Source organism: Neopsephotus bourkii, unplaced genomic scaffold (genome assembly GCF_033783945.1).
Source record: "Neopsephotus bourkii isolate Nb327-2 ecotype Australia unplaced genomic scaffold, CSIRO-AGI_Nbou_v1 NB_1189, whole genome shotgun sequence".
NCBI lineage: Eukaryota > Metazoa > Chordata > Aves > Psittaciformes > Psittacidae > Neopsephotus > Neopsephotus bourkii.
Genome location: NW_026901674.1, coordinates 885,378 through 911,583, shown reverse-complemented (window position 1 = coordinate 911,583; position 26,206 = coordinate 885,378). Strand labels below are relative to the sequence as shown.

Here is a 26,206-nt window from a genome sequence, read left to right as displayed (position 1 = left end):
GCAACAAAGATCACTCTTCTGAGTTTGCAAGAAAACCAGATTTAGCTGAAGACCCACCAAGAACTTCTCAGATGCATCTCACTGGTGTTTGCATGATGATGAGCACCTTCTTAACAAGAGGTAAGAGGTCTTTAGCAGCACAAGCACTGGGGAAATGAGGATCTACCTGTGTGAATAGAGAGGTGTTTTTGCAGCTCTGAGGTGATAACCAGATGTGCCCCAAGCAGCTCTGCACCAGGGCAGAGGCAGAGAGGCCACGACTTCAACAGCCCAAAACCCCTCCAAGCAGAGCCACACACATGCAAACCACTCAAAATCTCTGCCTTGCTGTCTGGCTTTTCCTCCCAGTTTCCTCAAGTACATCCACACCACATTCCAAACCCCAAAAGTTTCACATTTTGCCCCTTCCCTTTGGCTTCTCTTCCCCATCTTGTGTCTTCTGAGTTGGGTCTTCCACACCTTACCATCACACCAAACCTCAGCCTCCTGAAGCCAATGGCACGACACCCATGGACCCAGACAGAAGTGGGAATGTGCTCTCCAGTCCTCACGACTCCTCTGCCCACATCTGATTGGTGGTTGATGTGCAAGAGAAAATGCAGAACTGTCCGAGGTGCATCTTCCCCTTTCCCATCCCAAGCAGAAACCTGTGCAGCACCTCTGCTGGAATCATTCCTCATCACTAAACATGTAATTCATAGTAACAAACCAGGGTGATTTCAAAGCTAGGTAAGATGACATTTATTTAATTCCCTGATTGAATGACAGGAAATTTTTGGCTGTGCCATGCGTTATAAATTTTTCTACAGTTTCAGCACTTGTCCTGGTTATGCACATAAGGCACAGAAGACTGTGCCAAGATCATCTAATAGACACATCGCAATCAACCCTATAATATAAAGAATCATCTCTTTTTATACATATATTTTCCAAGCTGGGATAGTTTCCCTGATGAAAAATTAATGTTTTCGTCTTGTGGTTCTAGCAGTTTTCTCCTTCTGCACAGAGGGAGAAGGGAGAGAAAACAGCTTTTCAATGGAGGCATCACCCCTGAGTGAGGGCGAGCAGCATTCCAGATAGGATGCGTCCATCCACAAAAGGCTGCAGGAGCCAAGGCATTAAAAACATACCAGTGAAAGAGACAGGGGGAGGACTGGCTCAGGAAATAAAACAAAAAAAGCTCATTTTTCAAAGCACAGATTGTCACAGAAGATGTATTTTAGTGTATTTCCATCAAGGTACGGAATGCCCCCGGTCTCTGCTTTGTGTCTCTTGGCAGTTCAGGAATGCCAACGCACCCCGTCCTTGGGGTGCCAGAACCAATCTGTTGCCAAGAGACACAAACCTGATATCACGGGTGTATAAAGCCGCCTTTGGAAACGTATGAAGCAGCGAACGACCTCATGTTCGGGGTTTGACTTAGTCAGCAAGACGTCAAGGAAGAAAAATTAACCTTTTGTTATAAGGCTTGACCATTTGTATCCTTCTCCGAGGGAGAATCAGCTTTTCTGCTCGAGTCTGGTATTGCATTTCAAGCTAACACCCCCTTGTTTTTCTCTTTTTCATGGTTACTTATGTTTTAGGAGATAAAAATCAGCCTCATGAGAGTCAAGGCCCTCAGGAGCAGGGAGGCTGGGCTTGGGGAGGTTGGGTAGGTCACACTTCTGAAGCATGGAACTTCAAAGGAACCCCAAATGCCTCAGATAAACCTTCAAGTTAGCACCCACATGTGCACACAGTGATGTTAGTAGCGAAGAAGGATTCTGAGGCTCCAACTTGAAATATCCAAAAGGGTTTTTTTTGCATTTAAATCTGGTCACCATCAAGTTCTTCAAACATTTATTACTCCAGATGGTGAGTAACTTATAGGAGATGCCACAGGGTCACCCAATGCAAACATCTCCCCTCTTTCAGCCCTGTCCCTCCTCCAACCTGCAAACTGGATGCAAATCCTTTCAAAGAGTATTCCCCTCCCTCCCTCAATTTTCTTGCTGCAATTACAGCTCAAGTTTCCTGCCCTTCCCAGTCACAGAAAGAGAATTCCATGAGCTCAGGATTCCCTCACAATACAAAAACATGACAACAGCACAACTGCTCCTTCTAGAGAGGTCCTCGGCAAACTGCTTCTTTTCAGTTTGTTTCAGTGAAGTTAAATAGTTGGAAATTAAGACTCTAATTAAGAAATACTGTAATTAACTGTAATTAAGAGTTACAGTGAGATCTGGGTGGGTTTTCCCTAATCTGGGGCACAAATCTTTACATGGTAACTTAAAAACTCTGTCTAGGAACTGAAATACTAGAAGGCTGTGGAGTAGCTAGCTATTAGTTTGATATTATCCAAGAACAGTCAAATTTCAATTACAGGACACATTTAAAACATTACATTGATGATATTTCATGCATTTCTAACATCGTTATATATGTTACATATGTTTTATACATATATATATATATAGATACGAACACCACAGGGGTCCACTGTTGAATTACCTTCAGAGACAGACATGCAGCATCACACATTAAATAATTAGGATTTCCAGGTGGTTTTTATACCAAAGACACAGCAGCACAACGAACCTTTGCTAGGACTGAAGAGCAAAGAATCCTGATAGATGGGAGCCGCATTACAAATAACCAAAAGACAGCTGATAGAACCAGGTCATAGGTTTTGGGGGGTATTTTTTTGACTACAAATAAAAGATCTTGCCATTATGACAAAATACCTTTTGTCTTATGAGCCCCCAGAAGCGGGAAGAAAGCTGAGCGGGGCCATACCAGCATGTGGGCAGAGAGAGATTGGGGGTGTTGGAAAAGGGTGAGGAGAGTTAAAATTCCTACCAGAAAACAGAAAATGAGATTAAAAGAGACATTTTGGCCATGAGGCCTTCTTTCGGCTGGAGAAGGCCTCAAAGCCAAAGTGTCTCTTCTAATCCTGTTTTCTATTTCGAGAGTGCATTTTAATAACCCCTTTGTATATGGTACAATGACTTTAGCAAGTCCTATTTTAAACAGATTTTCCACACTAGAAAGCAAAATGGGTTAAAATAATCGCACCGTACACCTTTCACGGTGACACTTTGTTTAATCCAGTGTCAGACACCGGGGACACACAATACAGTACAAGGTCCATGTCTAAAAGTGCATTTCGGGACAAGCAACCCCAGGCACAGGATGGGGAGACCAGGGTGAGGAGCACAGCTCCCTCCCACCAACACCCTGTCCATTGCTTCCTGACCTTGATGGAGACTTGTCTGATGCCACTGGGCCACAGAATTCCTCCCCCTTTGGGAAAAAGGCTGGCACTGGCTTCTTCCCACTAGGAAATCATCTGGAGGTGGCTACCAGGAGGTTTGGGAGAGGGCAGTCAGTGTGAGAGTTCCTGACCCCAAAGGGAGCTCACCTGCAGCTCCACTGTGGTGTCTCCATAGCCACCGACTCGCTGGCCAAGCTCAAATTCACCTTGGTAACCTACCTCTTTGCCTGCACCTGGATGATGTTTTCTTCACCTCCACAAACAAAACCCCATGAAACTGTACATAAAGAGTGCAAGGTTAAAAGTTTCTCTTCTGTACACAAAATCCAGGTTTATTTAGCTTGGGCATTAGGAAGATCATCCAGCTCCAACCCCTGCCACAGGCAAGGACCCCTTCCACTAGAGCAGCTTGCTCCAAACCCCTGTGTCCAACCTGGCCCTGAACACTGCCAGGGATGGGGCAGCCACAGCTTCTCTGGGCACCCTGTGCCAGCGCCTCAGCACCCTCACAGGGAAGAGCTTCTGCCTAAGAGCTCAGCTCAGTCTCCCCTCTGGCAGGTTCAAGCCATTCCCCTTGGCCTGTCCCTACAGGCCCTTGTCCCAAGCCCCTCTCCAGGTTTCCTGCAGCCCCTTTAGGCACTGGAGCTGCTCTAAGGTCTCCCCTTCAGGAGCCTTCTCTTCTCCAGGCTGCCCCAGCCCAGTTCTCTCAGCCTGGCTTCATGCAAGGCTGTTGTAAGGATTTACATGTCTGTGATGATGAAACCAGAACCAAAACAGCAGAAACAAACACAAGCAGAGAAACGCCTAAAACAAAGACTATCTGATAGAAAAGCCAATTTTGCCCTTTCTGTGCAGCATCAGTCAGGGATACCCAATCTCTAAGCAGCATGCAGAAGACCACTAATCAAAACAGATCAAGGAGGAGGTCCAAGCATAGTGTCCAGATGCTACCAACCACTCAGCAGCTCCCCATGCACACACACCTACACACTCCTTGGATGATGTCCACTGGCTACACCTGGGTGACACAAGCAACAGGGTCATAGAATGGGTTAGGTTGGTAGGGACCTTAAAGATCATCTCTTTAGCTCTTGAGCAGCTCCACCTCTGGCACACGCAAGGGGGCTGCAGGAGCTGAAGCTCTTCTTCACCCACCCCTCAATAAGGTGATGAACATGTGAACCCAAGCCCATCACCAGATGGATCACTAGCACCAACAGGGAATTACATGAGGAAGCATCAAAAAGCCTAAACATCATTGTGTGTTGCATAAAAAAATCTCTTTTAATTATAATAACAGTACATTAATTTCAACTGTATTTTGTTCTGCATTTCAGAGGTGTTCTGCAGTAGCCATCGCTTATGGCCAGTGGGATAACATAAAGCAGGTAAGAAATACAAAAATCTATGTAGCATGAAATACCTCTAAGAGACTTGTTTAGCAAAATTAACTAGTAGTTTAATAGAAAAAAAGCTTGATGTATGAGAGTGCTCCAATTTCTTCATAGAAATTAACATTTCAATCCTGTTTTTATCTAGAAGTCATTAAACTGTGCAACATGAATTATTGGAACTGTAGCAGAGAATTAACTCTATTCATCAAGTAAGTCCAAACAGTTTAGAGTGCATCTGTAATGAAAAAATAGCTCCACATTTCTATCTCTTCTCATTAAAGTAAACCAGTTTTTCCTCTCTCAGTATATAAAACTGTCTTCTCCTCCTGTAATTTATATTACCATAAGCCAGCTCACATTCTAAACTATTACACGCCTCCAATTAATTTTTGCAGCTTTTGCCTGAAAATTTAATGAGATAGTAGTGTATGAACCTGCTGACTCCAGATTACGTGTGTGCTTCCAATATTAATGCTGGCATAATAAAATAATCTGATACATACTTGATGAGAGCTTTTCACTATTGTGAGAGTAGTTAAGGCAATGTGTAAACCAATTCCACTGATTTGCTTCCTCCTCCCACCACGCTGGGGATAAAAAATACCCCCAAAACCAGCAGAACTTGACAGCGTGAAATTAAGGAGTCCCATGTTAAGCACCCATGAGACAATCATCAATGTAATATCATCAATGCTTCCCCAAATATCTTAAATCAGATGTTTATTACTCACTGATTACATTTATTTTAAGGTGTTTTGAAACACCTTTATTTTTGAATGCTGAAGGAGGACAGGGATGTGTTGTGATTTACTTTTCCCCAAAAGGAAGGACATATTGTAAGCATCTCTCAATGCCACCCCCTGGTTTGAGGAGCAGGTGTGGAAGGCAGAGCATCCTCTGCGCTGTTCCAAGCACACACAGCCTTTGCACACACAAAGCATCTCATAGGAAATCCACCCTCCACCTCAAAGCTCACAGTAATAGAGAATTTCAGAGTTTGGGCTGGGAAATGGCATGGGTTTAGATTCCCAAGAGTTTCCGTGAGTTGCTACCTCTGCAGCTCATTTTAAGGGTATAACTCCAATTTTGCAAACTGTTCTCTTGCCTATTAGATGAATCACCTAATCTTCAGAAGGACGCATTCTTTGAGACTAAAATTAAAGAGGAAAAAAGATTATAATATTGCTTTCCATTGCAACTTCAATTTTACAACCCCATATTGTGCATAATATGATTTTAATATCTATGTGCCCAAGAGAAAAACTGGCAAATGCGATGGTCTTGGAGATCAAATAATGTTATACATAGACTTAAAAATACACATTTGGCATTATTTGGTACAGCCCTGAATTTATATTTACAGGAAACTATAAAATGCTCCTGGTGAATCACGCAGCCCCTGAAAATACCTAGTTTTTCTCAGAGGAGCAGAGAAGCTGTGCCCAGGGAGCTGGTGCAGCTTGCAAAGGCATTGGAGTTGGGATCCCAGCAGCTGTGAAAATCAGTCCCATTGCAGCCCACTCGCAGGACTACAAGACTAATCATCATTACCTACCCCAATTAAACCATGCCCTTACTCCACTAAACACCCACATTATGCCACATCCCTGGAAGCTTTCAAGGCCAGGTTGGATGGATCTTGGAGAATCCTCATCTAGTGGAAGGTGTTCCTGCCCGTGGCAGGGGTTGGAACTGGATGAGATTTAAGAGGTCACTTCCAACCCAAACCATTCCGGGATTCTGTGCTTATCTACCTGTTACAAACAAGGGAGAGAAACACTGAATGATGCAGAGAGAAATTCAGGTCCAGATTGATTATGGTGTGGGACACGACCACAGCAAAGCCAAAATGTTCAAGTGCTTGTCAGAAGAAAAGGCATCACACTTTATACATGATACTGAGATGCTCAAGGCCCTGAAACTCAGGTCTCTTTGAGGCAGAAGGAACAAACCAGTCTGATAAAAGACTGGGAGAAGGGATGGACAGAAGTGGCAGGAGAAATAATATACAGCAAGTGTGGAGGCCAACGACTGCACACTTTAACAGCTCCCAGTGGCTTCAAATCAATTTACATTTAAAACAAATGAATCAAATCTGATAATCTCTGGTACCACTCAACCTATTTGCTCCAGGGCACCGAAATTCAAATATTCTTGAGTTCTGGAAATAGGTTTTCACTCCTACGACATACAAATGAAGACAAAGAGTACCACCACCAAACACAATCTTTCCTGGTTTTCACACACTCAAATGACAAAATCACTTCCATGGTGTTCAGAGCATTTTGCTGCTGTGACTTTTGCCTCTTGCAGTCATTCTCCAGCATTTCTAAGCTAGTTATAATAAAACCCATTCTGGTTTTCATTCCAGAAACCCACATCCATCTAGATGAAACCAAGTGAATGGAACAAGGGGCACCAACCCCAACATCTTTCTTACACACAAGAGCCCCCTGTTGTGACACTGGATGAGTCTACACCAGAAACCAGATTATCACACTGATCCTGGCTAAAAATAATCCTTCTCGTTTAGCATGGAGTTCTTTTCAACTGAGACCTGATTTTCCTAACACAGGCATGGCAATGGAAAGCTGCCATCCGGCATGAGGGATGCAGGAGCCCGTACCACGCACATGGAGATGCACATATCTGCACCTATATACACATGTACCTCCGTAAGATCTCACTGGACTCTTTTTGAGGATGGGATTATCTTTCTTTTTCCAGAGTTTTAAATATCTACCTTGTACTTTTGTTTTCTACATCCATGCCCTTGCACCTAACAACAGCTTGTACCTTCGCACGTCAAAAGAAACATGTAATTAAATTAAGAGATGCGCACACTCTTCCTTTCCTCCCATCTCTTCCCCTTGAATGCCACGCCAGATAGCAACTCCAAATCTGCATTTAAATAGAATATTTTTAATGTATGAAAGTGGGCGGCCTGGGGGTAAAGAGGTATTGCATTCACTGCACAAAATTGCATTTAAAATGTGATACCAGGTTTTAAAAATTTATCAGATATTTTTTGTCATTTCAGTACCTTTGTTTTATTCTAACAAAATCTTCAGCTCCACTGAGATATTTGGATTAAAGCACGCTAATAAAAATGATGTGATATTACAGCGTTTTATCAATTTAATCTCGAGAAAAGGATGATATTCAATCACATCTCATAAGTCACTATCTCTGGTAATTCCGGCCATTATTCAGTGTGAAATTCAAGCAGTCTGAATTCATTAACATAGGCTTGCTCCAAATCTGCATTTTTCAGACTTTGTCAGAAAACACAGCAGCCCAAACTCAGTGACCTGAATCTAACAACCTTTCAGCCGAAACGGCCTCGCCCCCCATCCCCAGCTCCCTTCCTGTGCCAGGACAAAGCCGCGCTGCCGACGACCAGGTCACGACCGCAAAGCCAGAGCCAGCATGGGCTTTTTTGGCAAACATTCCCTACTGTGCTCCCGGTGCAGCATCCTGGTGATGGGAGGGCAATGTGGGTGCAGGATGCAGGGCTCCCCATGAAGTGAGGAGGTCTCCCCTCAGCAGCTGAGGAGCAAGAGAGAACGTGGTAGCACAGAGTGACATATGTTAGGGAAGAAGTGTCACATCGCATAGGACCGGCCATGGTGTGATGGAGACCAAGCAGCTTTGATGCTGTGTTATCAGGTCAACACCTTCAAGAAAAGGGTGTGTGTGTGGGGGAAGTAAAATAATGGTGGGGTTTGAAATAACTGCGAGGAGTGGCTGCTAAAACCATGGGAGGTTCATGGCCATGATGGAGACGCAATCCTACACTGCAGAATCCAACAGCAAAACCCTGTCAAAGGGCAAAATCCAGCCATAATTTAGCAAAGACTTCTGGCTTAATGATGTTCAGTATGTCCCTCTGCCACAGATCCCTGTACCCTTTTGCAGCTGGCAGATGTTCTTCATCCTTTGTTACCTGTATGGCCCTTTTGCTGGCCACCCTGCAGCTTTTCTGCCCAGCCAGGAGCATCCTCCCACCCCAACAGTCCCAGGCCCAGGACCATGAGATGTCCCAGGCAGGAACATGCTCTCTTCTGTGTATTTCTCATTGATCTTATCTATAAAACCATGATGAAATTAAGAATTTGTTTCTAATTAGAGCATATTTTGCTGACCAATGACCTAACTTTTGACTATAGAGGTGATGTAAAGAAATCTAATACCATAGTGCCTGTGCTTATCACTGCAGAAAGTGTAGAGTCACTGTACAGGAACGGCACCCCAGCTAACTGCAATGGCATTGCTCCTGGTCATCAGAGGAGATCTCATCCTATCACATTTCTCATTATATATAAAAATCACAGTGGCACTAACTCCATCACTCTGGTGGCATGGTGGGTGTAAGAAACCCAAGTAGTAATTGCACAGGAATTAGAATGCTGCGGGCTAAAGGCACCTTGAGCAGGCTGCAGATACATTGGCAGGCTCTACCCTACACTCACTAAAGCCTGTGGCATTAAAAAACCACTTTGGTTGGGTAAATTTATACTCGCTTCCCAACAAAAAAAAGATATTTCAGCATCACTGTATTGACTGTGGAGCTTCTGCTACTGAAAAAAGGCTGAAGGGAAATTAACTGCACCCCAACAAGTGCTTCTGTACCAGCATCAGTTTTCGGAGATTTGGCTTATTCTACCCAATTCTCACTCCAGACAAGACATCCTCGTCCATTTACTTGATCCTCTGGCAGATACCAGTGAAACATCCACCATCCACAACAACCACATGGTAATACCTGGATGTCAGAGTCCCCAGGACAGCAAAACAACTCCTAAAGAAGCAGCTTAAGTCCCTAGAGCAGTAAAACCCCATCAACATTCACCACCAAAGGACTCCTGTCTCCTTTTGTTAGCTATTATAGTGCATCTGTTGTTACACGGAGATGGATCTGCAGTAAAACTCCGAGCCTAGAAAGGTGAAAGCTATTACTTGAGATAGCAGACGAGGCTGTTGAAATTCCAGAATAAAATGGTAATGTGCTGCTGGTAGCGAGCAGTACATTGTTTTAACGTGTTGTGATATTTATAAATATATGAAGTTTAAATAATCAGATGACAGAGAGCTCCTTTTCATCTACTGAATGTTTATTATTCTTCACACATTAGCACTTTTTCCCCCAAATGTTATATCTTCTGCCATTTATAATTAATTTTAACAGCTTCTGCAACTTATCCCACAGGTTGTTGCTGTTTCTTTTAAACAGCGTGCTGCTGAGAAATTGATTTGTTTGCTCCGTATGCCTACAGAAATCACATTATGAAATATGCATAAATGTCATTTCTTGGGCTGCTTCTGAGGATTAGCTGGGGAGAAAAGCTTGCTGAGGAAAAGGGAGAGACAAACAACAACAAAGCTTAACTTAACACTTCGACACAGCCACATCCCTGGCCAAAAGCAGCTCCCTCGCTGCCCTGCTCCACTCCGGTCTGGTCCAGGGGTGGGAAGAGCCAGTGTGAGATCCCAGCGCCTCTTCTCCCCCAGTAAACAAGCCCCTGCCAATGCAGAGGGGAATTAACAAAACCCATTAACACACGAGGAAGCACCCGTGCACCCAGAAAGCTCTCTCACAGGCGGAAGCCAGGAGGAGCCCTGAGGTGAGCAGTGGTGGGGTTGCACATGCTCCATCACTGCCTCCAGAAGGTCTCTATATACCTCCATGCTGGGCAGCACCAAGCCCAGGGGAGGATGATTCCCAAAGAGCTGCATTTATCCATGATCACTCTGTGGGACTGGATCAAGGACCGTGGCTTGCTGCACAATGGTGGTGTGGGAGGGCAGAGGGAGAATCACCCTCCCTCTGGTCCCAGACCTCAGGAACCAGATCTCTGCAGTGCTACAAGGATAGCAGAGAGTCACCAACCACAGCAATCTCTCATCAGCATCAATGCATTCCCCCTCCCACTGCTCTCACTTCCAACAATATAGAACCTCAACTGATCCCACTTCATTTACTGTTTTAGAATCATCGAAACCTGGAATGGTTTGTGTTGGAAGGGACCTTAAAGCTCATCCAGTTCCAACCCCTGCCACAGGCAGGGACCCCTTCCACTGGAGCATCTTGCTCCAAGCCCCTGTGTCCAACCTGGCCTTGAACACTGCCAGGGATGGGGCAGCCACAGTTTCTCTGGGCACCCTGTGCCAGCACCTCAGCACTCTCACAGTGTTTTGACACCTCATTTTGATGGTGTCGTTTTGGTACATAAACGTTATCTATGATTTTTTTCCAATAGTCATCACTTCAGCCCCATGCACAGATCACTTATTTCATCAAAGCAGATTCTATCACCAGCCCTTTCCCATGCACAGCCAGTGAACAGGTCCTGCAGGTCTTTTCTTTCTACCCACAACTTAAAATCCCCATCATCCCCGGGGTTAGCACAGATCTCACAGACCTTATCTGAGATGGTCATGCTTGCAAGAAGAGGTTTATTACCAAGAAAAAAAAGCATCACATCCATGCAGTCCAATATACGCTGCCATCCTGGAACAATAAATCACAGCACTGTGCACAGCTTCATTAAAAACAAAGTTTTCCTTAAAGGCTGGACCCTGCTGTCTGCGATCAGAGCAGAAACATCCTCCCATCCTCTGTGCACGCTGTATGGGTGCGATGGCAGCCTGAGATGGAAGGCATCTTTCCCATGCTATCTCCTACTGCAAAACATATTGAATGACAAGTCCTGAAATGCAAACCAGATATTTTTCTCGGAGACTTCGTTAGACACATCACTCTCCCATATTATTACAGAGAGCTGTCAAAACAGCCTGCTAGGAAAGCTCTTCCACAGACACGCCGGAGTATAAATTGTCATAGTATAAAGTAAATTCCATTAACAGCTACATAGTCATTATTTTGCATAATAAAAGTAAAGGCTCTGTGCTTGTGATCTCTGTATTTACGACCACCGAACCAACAAGCACTTTCTCTTTTCTGACGCCTTTGTTAGAATTACAAGATAATTGGTTGCTGTTGCAGATATTAATGTCTGATAACAAAGTGCCTGAGGCAGGAGAGCTGAAGCGGTGGTGAAACAGCGCTACCGGCAAAGCTCTAACTCCTGTTGTCTGAGGATTAACCAGACCAACTCCAAGAATATGATTATTTTTAAACTGTATCACCACAGATGTTATTTGAAAGGAGCATGTTGGACATTCTGGGCAATACCTTTAAAAAACACATTTCTCTTTATTCTAGCCATCAAATAATAAATAAGTGAGATGATTCAACTGCCTTTCAGTATGAGATCCTGAGAGATATTAAAGGATCACTGACAAGTCCTAAGATAACGTGGGTAGCTGCTCCAGAAACAAATGTATCCCCATCCATAAGGTTTAAGGGACAAAAATAAAGAGTAATTCTAACATACTATGAGTTCCTCAATATTTAGTGCCAATGCACTGCTAAAAAGCCTGTGCTTATAGAGTACGTCCATTTTGGTTGGAAGCAGGAATGATGACACACGCAAATACTCTGCTCTCCCCGAGTTTACACACAGTTGTGTTTATGAATCAAATTGCAGCTTAAAGCCTCAGCCGTGATGAGCAATTCGGAAACTCGCTGTTCATAAGCATCATGCCAATTGAAGCAAGCTGGTTTGGGGATATTGTATATTATTTATTACAATTCAGTCTGTCACGGAATTAAGCACATTGAGCCAATTTCAATACGAGCACTGGGGGAAGGAGAGATTGCATCCAAATTAATAAAGTTGCTTTTAAAGCACAACAATGGCATCTGGTAGTATTTTCATACACTGAATCACTGATGGGACAAAACCAACCTGCAATTATGCACCCTCCACTTTCTCAGTCTCCTCCTTCCCCCTCATGAGAAACTCAGGGCATTTCTTGCATCTCCTATGGGAAGCCTGATGGCTCAAAAGCTCAATGGATGGCAAGTCCCCAAGATGCAAGCAAGAAACCAGACAGCAACATCTGTATCTGCCCTTACAAAGGATTCCTCACTATGGTCCTTTACTTTTACTTTTTAAATCACTCTCCTGTGATGGGCACGATGCCATTAATTTAATTCCAGCTTGCATTTCCTATTAGTATAATCTGCCGAGTTATCTCTATAGCAGCAGCAAAATCACTTTACAGTGAGCTGTATCCCTTCTGAGTTAATTACACGTATTTGGGGCTTGATAAATGAAAATAGGGGACATGATTAATTGAAGGACAATCAATAAGATCCAGCTATTAAACAGCTTGATGAGGTATCCAGAGGATGCATATAATCTATAGTAATCAGCTAATTGAAGACTGTGGACTAAAAAGATTTTAGGAAATCCCAGCTTCAAACTGAAAAATACCCCAATAAAATGGATTGGAGGAAAGATATTCCCAAACCCCAGGAAGGTTTAAGGCCTGTTTTGATTTTGGTTGGTTTTGAACAACAAATTTTGCATCACTGGCTTAAAAAAACACCACCTCCTGTGAGAAAACACTGAAACAAATTTGAAGTGAATCCTGAAATGTATTACTTATTTACATCCACCCAAACTCCTGGAATTGTATTTTCCTTATGATTTCCAGAGCTGCCAAAGGTTGTTAAATAGTTTCATTAAGACACTCTATTCGTCTTGTTTTAGTCGCATTACCAGATCAAATTAAACAGCCGAATAGTTGAACAAATGAACCTTTTCCATCTCTTTTGACATGAAAACAAGTGTGCAAAAAAGCCATACACCAGTGATGGTTAGGTTTGTGTTTCCAAAGAAGGGCACAAGAAGGGAGAAAATAATCAATAGGAGCAAAGCTGGAGTATTCCACATTTAGAAAAATATGGACATGGCAAGTGCAGTCCGTAAGCCCGTGGTCTGTAAGTACTATTAGCATAAATGCTGACAACTGTTAATCTACTGTAACCCTGATTAATGGTTGCAGTTGTCCATTAATACCAGGCATTTTAACTTACTACTAAAATTGATTAGTCAGTTAAGAATTCAATCCTAATGTTCAATAAAACTGCACTTTCTCTGCAAATGCAATATGAAATGAGGTGATGCATTTAGCAGCACTCATGTACATTAAGAGGGTGCAGAGTGAAGGAGGGATGCCCAGTGCCATTCCTGGCTGGCACAGGCAGTACATTCATCTTCATCCTCCCTGCAGCCCTCCTGAACTGGCAAGAGAGATGGAGATACCCTACGGAGTTCTTCGATGAGGGTCCCAAGGCACTGACGCAGGGTGCCCAGAGAAGCTGTGGCTGCCCCATCCCTGGCAGTGCTCAAGGCCAGGTTGGACACAGGGGCTTGGAGCAAGCTGCTCCAGTGGAAGGGGTCCCTGTCCATGGCAGGGGTTGGAGCTGGATGAGCTTTAAGGTCCCTTCCAACCCAAAATATTCCAGGATTCTATGATTCTAGGAGTTTTGAGGGGCTGGGAAAACTCACCCAGGCAGGGATGGAAGGAGCATCATGTTGGGCTGTGCACAGTGGGAGGGATGGACCCCCTGGGTGGGTGCCCCAGACTGAGGGCTCCGCTGTCAACGGATAGGTCTGACATAGTCTTACCAGCTACTCCTCTTCCTCCTCAATGACAACATGCACTTTTTTCCCTTTTCCAATCCTTAATTTCCATTATCATAATTAACATTATTATTAGCATCATCACTATTATTATTAACATCATTATTATTATTATTTTCCAACCTTGCTTCCTTTTGCAGTACCAGCCACAGTCCAGCAAGTACAGGAGGGACCAGGCACACACCAAGGGGGAAATGCCAGTTCTCCACCGCTCTTTTTCTCCCTACAACGTAATGTGAGGGTGCAGTATTCCACAGGACTCTATAGAGGCCCTGTGCAGTCTGCAACACCACCACTACAGGTCTCTCCCAGGTCCTTCTGCAAGCCTTCCTTTCTGATGCAGAAGAGATGAGCACCCACTGCCAAACCCATCATTTTTCATGAGATAAATACCTTTTAAAACTGCCTTCAAATTAATCTTAGGATTATTTTAAAGTAGCTATTTTCTGAACACATAAAGCCAGGTGAGTAATTTTGAGGAATTCTTTGCCAAGGGTCAGGTGTTTTGAACTGAAAGCATCACACTCCCTTTCCTAGAGTACCAGGTAACCCTAAAAATGACAGCTATAAAAGAATCAAGCAACAGAAAGAGAATGCTTTAGCACTGGCAGCAGCAGCTCACACCTCCTGATCCAGAGGTCCCAATCCAGTCTTTGCCCACAGTTATGGAGCTGTTTTACCAGAAAGGTTCTCTAAATACATCCTCCTCCAGCAACCTGTACAACCAGCAGTCCCAAGAGACAGCAATGGTACTCTGGAGACCCTGGGGAGGGCAGAAGCTGAGCCTGGGGTAAGATGCTCACAGATGCTGTTGTCAGTAATATTTCTTAAGAGCTGTTGAAAGCAGACTGACCACACCATTGAGCTGACTGCACCATGGTCCTGTTCCAGCAAGGTTCAGCCAAAGTCTTCCAAAGTTAACTGTAGGAGGTGGGAATGGTGTCAAGACTGCATTTAGGTGAATTACGATTTCTGTCCCTGTGTCACCAGTGCCACGTGGGCTCCCATTAACAGTAGGACTTAGACTGCCATCATCTCGACTGAGTCCCACCATGCAGGATGCAGCCCAGCTCTCCCATGGACTCATCACCCACTGGCCTGCCAGGATGCTCAGGCTTTTGCAGCTTCCACATAGGCCCCTATATGAGAGCCCAGAGCTTTTCACCCCCTGCTGTATCCTCCTGTATCAGACACTCATCCCAGTGACAGGAGTGCCAGCAGCTGCAGAGAGGGTCCAGTGACCAGACACACCACTCACTGCCCATGTTATATTAAATATTTCAAAGGGACAGTCAATCCCATTAACATAATGCTGGGGAAGGGAAAGAAAACCCCCAAAAGATACCAGGAGAAAGAGGAAACTCCAGCACAACACAGTATGTAGAAACCATCAAGGACTTGGGTATAAATCCACAGGTGATTCATAAGGACAAGCCAGGACGCTGTACAAATTTGTTTGTTATTTCCCTGACCAGCAGCCTGGGAAATAGCACTTCTGCAGTGGCAACACCCAGGGACATGATGTGATTTTCAGTATGACCTGCAGGGCTGCAAGACCAGATGCTGTGGCTGGCATCTTCCCTCCTCTGGTGCTGTGGGTCCATCAGGGAACATCACACCACCATGGGAAAAAGCCCAAGACTGGTTTTATTTTTAATACAGATGATGTTTTAGTTCCTTCTGGTCTCAGCTAAACCCTGCTGGTGTTCACCACCTGCAGATCTCACCAGTGCAGTAATTATAGCAGCACCCAGCAATAACGCAGTGGCCGCCTCTGCAAAGGCCTTTAATAACATTCATGTCTGTCAGGCGAGCCTTTAAGTATTAACATATGGGGGAAATGCCTAATAGCTTAATATTATTGTGTGTGAGTCTGAAATAACACCCCGCAAGGCCTCTTATATCAAACATTAAACCTGCTTAAGAGAAGACGGTTGAGCAGAACCAATTATTCCGCAGTAATTCTTCATCCCGAAAGAGGTATTTTGAAGTTGGGATGTGTGTGTGTTGTCACAGCAGAACTATTTACACCTTTAAAAGCACGTTTTGCCTCAAAAGCAAGTTACAGAAACAATAATGCGACTGTAAAATTACCCTTTATCCAGCAAAATGCTTGAGAACTAATTCTTGCCGTATCTGTAGATACCATAATCACAGCATCACACTAAAGATCTTATCAACACTTTATTATAAACTTCTCCCCTTATACTTGGGGAATTAGAGAAATCTTTGCCTAGAGGGGATTGTTTTCATAAACTCAGTGCACAGGGGTCTCGGCACAGGCAGGAATGCTTATGGAAAATCTGAGATTGGAACATTTCAAACTGGCTGGTTTCAAGTTGCACACGTGTAAAGCTATAAATAGGGAGGAAAAGGAGCATAAGGAAAGTGAAGAAATAACAAATCGTGGAAAACGCCAGGTTTGTCAGTTACAATGGCAAAGTGAACACTTTCTCCCTCTGACTAAAAATCCAATTTACTATCAGGCTGTTCCAGTTCACTGTTTGATTGCTACAAGTGTTATCTCTGGGATCTTTTAATACCAGCTTGTATTTACAGCCCTAGGTGGGGCCCTCCAGGCAGGGTTTCATTGCACAGGGTGGGTTTAGCCTCCTGTGACTTCCCAAGGAGCAGAGAGGGGTCAGTGCTCACTACTGTGGGATGACACTTTGACATGCGAGCAGGAATTCAAATGTAACACAAGAGTTTCAGAGCACTTGAAACCCACTGAGACCCAGCTGCTGATACAAGGGCTGTGCAGCATCTTGATGCAGAGGCAGAAGCTCTGATTGCTTTTCTGCTGCAATCACCACAGCCTAAGCATCCACTCCAGCAGCTCAGAGAGGTTCCAGAGAGCCTGGGCAGGAATGTCATGATGCTGGACTTGACCCACCACCTCCCAAAATCAGCACGAATCAGGTCAGTAAAAGGGGATAATGTGCAGAGGACATCCACATGAGGAAGCACACAGTGCGATCATAGAATCATCATAGAATCCTAGTAAACTGGTCTGGGTTGAAAGGGACCTTAAAGCTCCTCCAGTTCCAACCTCTGCCACAGGCAGGGACCCCTTCCACTAGAGCAGCTTGCTCCAAGCCCCTGTGTCCAACCTGGCCTTGAACACTGCCAGGGATGGGGCAGCCACAGCTTCTCTGGGCACCCTGTGCCAGCGCCTCTTCACCCTCACAAGGAAGAGCTTCTGCCTAAGAGCTCAGCTCAGTCTCCCCTCGGGCAGGTTCAAGCCATTCCCCTTGGCCTGTCCCTACAGGCCCTTGTGCAAAGCCCCTCTCCAGGTTTCTTTTTGACCCCTTGCTGATCCACTGCCTACCATCAATAGTTTTCATCCAATGCCAGGAGTACATCCTGCAGTCACTATACTTGATGCAAAACAACCCAAGTATGAGCAGAAATGACTATTTTTGCTAATGAGAGGTATTTTACATGTCTGGTTACATGCTGTAAGGACATAGCTGAAGTCTATAAGCAGTAAGTCCAACTACTGCCAGGCAAGAATTTTGCATGTAGAGTAGGAAATAGCTGAAGGCAAAGGCATCTAAACAAGAGCATAGCCAGTGTAAATTCTATCAGCAGTGGCAGCACTTGACGGTTCCTCCAGGCTCAATGTCTAAACTGCCCTGTACATCCCCCAGTGGAGGTAGAGTTTGCTCCCCAGAGATGCGAGTCCAGAGCATGGACTCCTTTCCTGACCTAATGTATCTCTCTTTCCCCACCTCTCCTCTCCAGGAGCAATCTGCTCTAGTGGAAGGTGTCCCTGCCTGTGGCAGGGGGTTGGAACTGGATGAGCTGTAAGGTCCCTTCCAATACAAGCCAGTCTGGGATTCTAGGATTCTATGACAACAGTTGGAACTGAGGAGTAAAATATATATTGCAGCATTTAAATAACATTGTCTGTCCCATTTGAGATGATCCTATGCCCTACAACACTGAGGCTTTGGGCAGTGTATGGTGTGGAAGTGCAGCCCCTCGGAATCTCATTAGCTCAGCTAAGTGACTGCAGTTTGCCTCCACTTCCTTCTGATTTTAGCTGGAAACTCTCCACAGCAAAGCACACGCAGGGTGAAACCGAATTCTAAGCATTTATGCTTTGCTGAGATGTACTGCAAGTCTATTTTCTTTTGGAAGAGGCAGGGCAGGTTATTTTACTTAGAAACTGAAGTTCTCAGGATGTTAATATTTCAAGGCAACCTCTGTTTTTGCAGTCGAGAGGAAAGGGTACGGAGAGAGAAGGCAGCCGCCTGGATGTCGGGATTACAGGGCTCCTCAGAAAATCCCGCTGACACAGCTTCCTCTTCATCTTTGTCTCATATCAAGTTAGTAGTCAATGTGTTATTTTAACAGCATGACAACAACTATACAGAATGTCAAATAGTTACCTTTTATCTGGAATTTTATTCCTGCCATATATTTCAATGGAAATATACAACTTAATGTGTCAACATATTTCACTCTGAAATGGGTAATAAAAAAAACTATAGACTGTGCATTTCCCCTAAAACATAAAGGTGGAACACATTGGAAATCTCTGCTGTTTACCACTCTCTGTCTTCCAGGATCTCCACACCAATCTACTGTGTTTGAACTATAAATATTGCTGGGGATATTTTCAAGGTTTTTCTTTCTTTTTTAAGCAATAAAATATACCCCAACTCCAGAATGTTCTGTCCTGCCTGAGTTTCAGTTCCAGCCTGTCATGTGGATGGAGATATAAGACAAACCTTCTTGGCTACACTTTGACCCACTGCATGGGAACTCAGCGTCCCTGAGCCTGAAGAAGGGTGCTTCCAAATCCCAGGGAAGGAGCAAGTCAGGATCAGGATATTTCACATTAGCAGGTGCAAACCAGAACCTCTCTGTTACCTCCTCTACTCCTTTAATATCAGGCCACCACTGGAGGTACATGGGGGGAGAAAGGCTTGGAAAATAGGAGCTGTCTTTGGCGTCACCCCCATTTGTCAAACACAACGTTTTTAGCTACATGCAAACTGTAAGTTCCCAAGTTATCTCCAGTTGGATACATTTTCCTTTCTAAGGAAACTGCAAACAGGAAGAAATATTCCCTGCCCTTTTCAATGCACAGCAGCTGGCTAATTACCTAAATTACAGCTTTGTCAATATTACTTCATTCACTCAACCCCTCTTTGCTGTTAGCAAAAAAGAGCTGGAAGACCCAAACTCTTCCAGATGTTTGGGTTTACCCAAGAAAGCCTTTCTCTTCAAGGGAGACATGATGGCCAGAGCTGTCATTATCACCACATCTACATGGAGCAGCCTCCAGGATGGCTCTATGACAGGGGTCTTCGCATGCAAGGTAGTTTAAGTTGCTTTGGCTTGGCCATGGCCTAAATGAATAAATATACACAAATATATCCACTGGGAACATGAAGAGAACAGAGAAGTTTTAGAAGAACGTGAGAACATGACTTATCTTAGAGGAAAGTCTTCCAACATTTTTTCCTGCTAGAGGATGGATTTACCTGAGGACAATCAGGTTTCTGGGATTTGCTCTGATGCTGACTCTGCTTGTTCCTTCCTTTCTGTGCATGCTGTTCTTGTCTGAAAGGTACCTCTATCGGTACCTCTATCTACCAAATGGGTGGTCAGACTATGCCTTCTGGTGTATCTCAAGCTTTTAAGTCTCCAATAGTCTGGTCTGCCCTCAAGGAGGATCTGCTTGGCAGTGGTGCACACACTGAGTGTTGCAGTGAACTCCCAGTGCCATAACCTTTTCCTATCAGTGAGCACTTAAACCAGAATAACTAATTCCAGTTATAGATGGATTAAAAACTGGAAAAGAGAGGTATCAGTAGATGCTTTACTAGTACCTGTATCTAGTAGATAGCTCTACTAGATATAAAGCTGTGTAAGCCAGGGCAGCTCTTCAAGGCCAGAGACTGAGTCAAACACTGCTGTCAACTCAGCGCTTGGCAGAGGGGTCTACAAGTCCTGCTCTTCCCTCCAGTAACATGACTACACTCTTTGCTCCATTTTGGCTTTTAGGACCTGTACAGCATCCTCCAGTGTGCCAAAGCTAACACACAGGATGCCTGACCATCCTGAGACACAGATGCAAGGCCGCAGGGCATGCTCAAAGGTTTGCCAACCCCTGCTATATTCATACCAGGGCAGGTCCAACCTAATGGTTCTGACCATGAGTTTAGCATCTGTGCTGGTACAGTACATACACGAAGCTTGCAGACATCAAAAAAGAAAAAGGTGAAACAGCTGAATTCCCTGCTTTTGCTTTTTGATATTAATTCCTCTTCCATTGCTTCCCCTCTCAGCATGAAAGCCCAAGCCCCCAGACACTCATCCATTCTGAGCCGGGTGATGCCACCTGATGGCACACATCTGCTTAAAGCAGGATTTTGCTCTGGGGTCTCGCCTGGGACTACTGCTCAATCTTCCCTGTTGAGTAGTCACCCATCCTCAAAGACAGCGGGTGCTGGACACTGGCTCTGCTGCTGGCAGCTCCAGCCCATAAGGCTTTGCTGGCAGAGGCAGAGATGAGCAGGTAGCTGCTCCAGTGAGCTCTCGCACAGCAGCACAGAGGCCAGCAGCCCTGCCAGGAGCCAAAGCTCCTTATCTGCTCAAAACCTGCTGGGCTGTTTCAGGTAGCTGCTCTTGATGCGTATGTCATGAAAACTGGAGTCCAGAGCAACAAATGCAACAGCTTTCCTTCTCCCATAGGAGAAGTTCCATGGGTTTGACCCAGCAGCTTCATCATGGTGACTTTGGTTCACCAGGAGATGATGGCACAAGGCGATGCAAGAATGGCCAACAGCCCTCACCCTCTGTGATGGTGCAGAAAAGCAACAAGCTTGATGTGCAACCATGGTGTCATAAGATGGAGGCATCTGAAAGGTCCTTCAATAACACTCGCTGGAGTTGCCCTTTCACCCCAGCAAGACTTGACCAGCTTTTTGGCACTGGTGAGGTCCTGGCACAGGTTGTCCAGAGAAGCTATGGCTGCCCCATCCCTGGCAGTGTCCAAGGCCAGGTTGGACACAGGGGCTTGGAGCAAGCTGCTCTAGTGGAAGGTGTCCCTGCCCGTGGTATGGGGTTGGAGCTGGATGAGCTTTAAGGTCCCTTCCAACACAAACCAGTCTGGGATTCTATGATTCTGCTAATGAAAACATCTCGGCAGCCTGGGGTGAAACACAAATACCTGGAAGCGGGCAAATCCAACAATAAGCCAATGGCTATTTTGGAAGACTCTGAAAAACGGTTGAGCAGTGATTTATTCAAGAGATTCAGCAGTTCACCAACTTTGTGAAGCTTCGTAGATGGAAAAAAACGTAACAAGTGAGCCTCTTGCATGAATAAAAAATTACATTTTACATAAATTAAATATATAATTTGATTAAACATGTTTATGTCTTTGCCGTGACATTTAGAATAGGAAGTATTCATTTTCTGTTTTGAAAGGGAAAAAAACTCTTTCAAATGTAATTTGAAGCTGTCAAACCAATCTTCTTTACAGATCTTTTAAATGTCACATACCTTGGAAAGGGGCTGGCAGATCCCTTTTAAATATGCAATTGCAAACAGTCCAAGCAAAATCAAGAATTTATTAAAATATGCTACTGACATTTATACTGATTAAGTATAGCCCTTTCCTCACTGCCTTCCGATAGACTCCTCTACAAAAGATGTGTCACAACAGCTCCTATTAACGCCAGGCTCACTGCAATTCCAACACACAACCAGCCCTTCCCAACCAGCAAAATCCAGCTGCGGGTAAAGAGCCTGCCTCTTCTTTTGTACAGGGTTTAACAGGAATTTCTGGTTGCTTTACATGAAGAATTGTGTTTTCTGATGATTTCTTACTGGCATGCTTGAAATTTATAACCAAAAATATTAACTGTGCTTCCTTTCAATCAGGTGCTGTGATAAAGCTAATGGCTTTAAATGGAAGAACGGATTCATCATAAGAGTAAAGAAAACAGGCTGCAACTCATGTCAGACAACTTTAAGTTAGCAACCTGTGTGTTTTGGTTTATAATCATAATATTCATCCTTAGATTATTCGTTATTCTTCCCAGTTAAATGCATTCCTGGATTTTTTTCCCATATATTTTAAGGAATAGAGAAGAGGGACAGAGGAGAACCCTCTCAGCTACTGGTGGATGCTCAAGTGCACCAAAAGGAAGGCAGCTCCCACTCTCAGTCACTTCCTAGTGACAGACTGGACATTTTAAGGTCATTTTCTTTTTTTTTTAGATGACAAATAATTCAATTATTATTTTTCCTCCTCTGTCATCAGGACAGTGAAGGGCATGGGCATAACTCTCATTAACATCAATGGAAATCCCAACTGCAAATTCTCCCCCACAAAGCCGCATGAAGTGCAAGGCCATCCCAAGCAAGTGTACTCCAATTGGAAAATAAAATACACCTCCCATTTCTCACTACCGCCACAGGGAAAATGTAATGAAGTGCAGAAAATCAAGCTACAATTGCCATATCAAATTTTACTTGTGCTCTATAATTACTCAAGGAGTAACTCATCACCAATTACTTCTTGATGATGAGGATTTGTTGCACTTTATGGAAGGACTTTATCCCAATGCTCTCAAATTTCTGGTGTGTAACACAGCAAAGTGCAGCATGGCCAGCTAACAAATCACGATCAGCACCAACTCTGGCTTACTTAAAGCTTACACTCAGTATTTAAAAATCAGAATATGACTAAAGGGACTGTTAGTACTGCGGAAAGCATGCCAGTGCCAGGCAACGGGGACACAACGCAGCCCACTGGCAGCACTCTGTGCTGATCACACCTCAAAAGGCATCCAAAGCGCTCAAAAATAGCCAGGACCATCATCAGCGTTTTCTTGGTGGATTCATACATGACATTCATCATCATGCCATAATGAGTTTAATGTAGTTAAGGGTAGAGAGGAACTTTGCATTGGGCTTCAATGCCCAACCTCCCACCACTACATGTGATGCTTTCCCCAAGGTGCCCCTCCACTGAATACTTGCCCATGCACCATGGAAAAAACAAACTGATGGGTTCAGCTTGTGAGGGGCAATTAAGTGACTGCACCAGTCCCCTAACCCTTCCCTCCACCACCCATTGCAAAGGGCATCCAAGATTTCTGGGAATTCCCAAAGGAATGTACCATACCCTTTGGAACTATAAATAAATAATCTCTCAGTGAGCAGCTACCCTCTGGTTTATGATCTACCAATACCTTCTGCTGCAGCAACACTGATGATCAGTGTCAAATGTTTAAACGAAACCCATCAAAGTTTAATACCAGAGTCAAGCACATCCTTTTGATGGGTTTCTCAAATACACAAAGTATGTCACCAACCACCCCTTTGAGTTCCTCCTATTGCTCCCTAAATCATATCTTCTGCATGACCCATGCAAGCTGGACCACCAGAGCAGATCCTGCCTGACATCCACCACACCATTCACACCTGGATAAACTTAACACCACACATTGAAACTTATACAGCCTCTTGAACAACACGGCAAGCACCATACTCCAAGGTGAGAGTACAACATCTTCTCTGTCCTTTCCAAATCATTTTCCCATCTCCACAAAGACAATGAATCCTTTTGCTAGCAGAGGGAGTGTTATTCCCATTTCTTACACCTTGAAAGTGCTCCTCGACCAAGACAGTGTGGGGATAGCAAGGAATTTTGTATCTTCCCTCTGCTTTTTCTGCTTACGCAGTTGCTTTTATAAACAGTAATATACAAATGCAGGAGCAACCAAACACCCAAGTTGTAAATGGGACTATCTCAGCTTCTCCCTTGAAGAGAACACCTTCAAACCCTGAAGCTTGTACTTATGATATGAAGCTTTGGGAGATGTCAGCAGGCTTCTTGCCTGCTGACATTTTCTCCCAGCTGCTGCCAACACCAGGACATGCCACCTGGAAAGGGTAGGAAATGTGCCCAATGGGCTTCCCGAAAGCACAACGAATCTGGTCCATGTCCCAGCTACTCTGAAGCCCAATTTTGGACCACATCAGCATCTGGCGTAAATCAGCATCACTCCAGCAGCGTGCAAACAGCAGAGCCTGGCTCCGTCGGCGCTCCAAGGCGCGGGAGCATCCCTGATTTCCTCTGACAGAATCAGCGCACTCGTCACTGACGTTTCCCAGAGCCAGAGCAGGAGGTTTGCCGTTGTTTCCACTTTACTGCATCCTGCTGACCCAGGACACAGCATCAACACAGCGAGTGTGGGGTGACTAGGTTTAACAGACAAGGTTGGTGCTGAGAGCCTGCTTCTGCAAGGCTCTGCTCTGCCGGTGAGCAACGGCAGCACTGACACATCTTGGGAGGCTGGCCCACTGAAGGGCTATGGCAACATCATGCCGTCTACAACAGCAGCAGAAGACACATTAACTCTACTAAGACTGGCTTCTTAGTTATGTTTCCACATATGAGCTTTCTATGGCTTCAAATTCCTCTCCACAGTTCTGTCCAAACCTGTCCCATGTCCAAGCATCCTCATCACTTCCTGAGTGCTTCCTAACCCATGTCCAGCAGACCCACATCCTCCTCCACCTCCATCTGCCACAAAGCCATCACACCAAAAAGCACCAGCAGCTCCCAGTGTCAGATGTCCAGCACAAACATCGTTTCTCCCCCCCTGAATCCTGCTATTTGCTTGATTTATGGAATAAAGAATGGGATAAACAGCCATGGAAGGAATATCACATGAAGATAGTTATGGAAAAAATACAGAAACATAAGACAAAGCCCATACAGAGGGTGTGAGTATGCAAGCATCTCTCCTGCCATACCATAATTAACTCAAAACACATTGGGATCACAGAACATGGGCATTATTTATGTTGATGAGTCTGTTTGGGGTTTGAAAGCTATAGCTTCATGCATTCCACAGCAGAAACTTTACACCCCCAAAACCTGGTACCATTTCTTTTTATTCTTCCTGCCTTTATTCTATTTATTTATTCAGCTACCCCATGTGAAAGGCCATAAATTGCACTGCTACTTAAGTCACAGGAGGAATTCCTTTAAACAGAAGTAAAAACTCATAAATAACTTCCTGCAGTCAACAATGCGTTCATTTACTTCTCTGCTTTCAGACTAATCTTCCAGCTAACAAATCAAATCAAGTACCAAAATGTAATTATTCCATTGTGATAATCATCTCCTTCTACTCCGAGCATACCTTGGCTTATTTCTTCTCAAATTAAAACTAGCAGAGAGGCTCAGGCTGGTAGGAGGGAGAGGAGGAAAGGTTATAAAGCATTGATAAAGCTGATGTGTGACATAGAAACTCTGCAACTCGACTGAAGTCCTGCATCTTGAGCAGAAGGCAGGCCACAGATAGGGTGGTGGAAAAGAAGTGATGCCAAACCCGATTTAGACTCCACAAAATCTGCTGTTTGTGTCGCAGAGAACGGAACCCACAGACAGGGCCTCGCCGTGTTACACGGCTCCACACCATTACATTGCAGAGTGGCCGCCAGCATCAACAGCAGGGCCAGAAGCATCGGGCTAAAAATAACCCAACAGAAATAAACTCCCCTCGGCTGCCAGGCTCCTGAGGAACCAACTGCACAGGGCTTGAGGGGAACAAAACCAATCCTGCGGCCTTCGAAGTGACAGCAGCAGAAGCAAAGAGGGAAAAGGCTCATCACCAGCACCGGGACTGGGCATGGAGTCACAGCCTGCCCAAGAGCATCCTCATCCTACTCAGAGCGAAGCAGGGAAAGGCAGAAGCTGACACATTGGGAAGGGGCCAGTGGCCAGGAAAACAGAGATAGAGGGCAGCTGGGAGCCCCACTGTACATCACAGTTTAAGGCTTTTTTATGACATTGTTTTATTTTGTCATCTTCAAACTAAACTCTCATCACAAGCTTTTTCCATGCAAACCCCTTCTGTAAATCATTGAAAACGTGTAGATCTGTAACACTGCAACGATTAACCATGCCAGGCACACTCAGACATGAACATTTAAAACATTAGCAGTTTAGATAACAAATTATT

General features: G+C 44.5%; 1 protein-coding gene and 1 long non-coding RNA gene across 4 annotated transcripts in view; both read right to left on the bottom strand.

The window, feature by feature from the left end:
• The window catches only part of LOC133218066 (uncharacterized), a 228,851-nt gene extending 218,093 nt beyond the window's left edge, over positions 1–10,758 (bottom strand). Inside the window, exon 1 of the long non-coding RNA XR_009727042.1 lies at positions 10,650–10,758. This is a non-coding gene — a long non-coding RNA (uncharacterized LOC133218066). The remainder of the gene's footprint in view (positions 1–10,649) is intronic.
• Positions 1–26,206, bottom strand: part of CTBP2 (C-terminal binding protein 2) — a 140,718-nt gene that overhangs the window by 101,536 nt on the left and 12,976 nt on the right. The gene's annotated exons all lie outside the window — the stretch shown is intronic.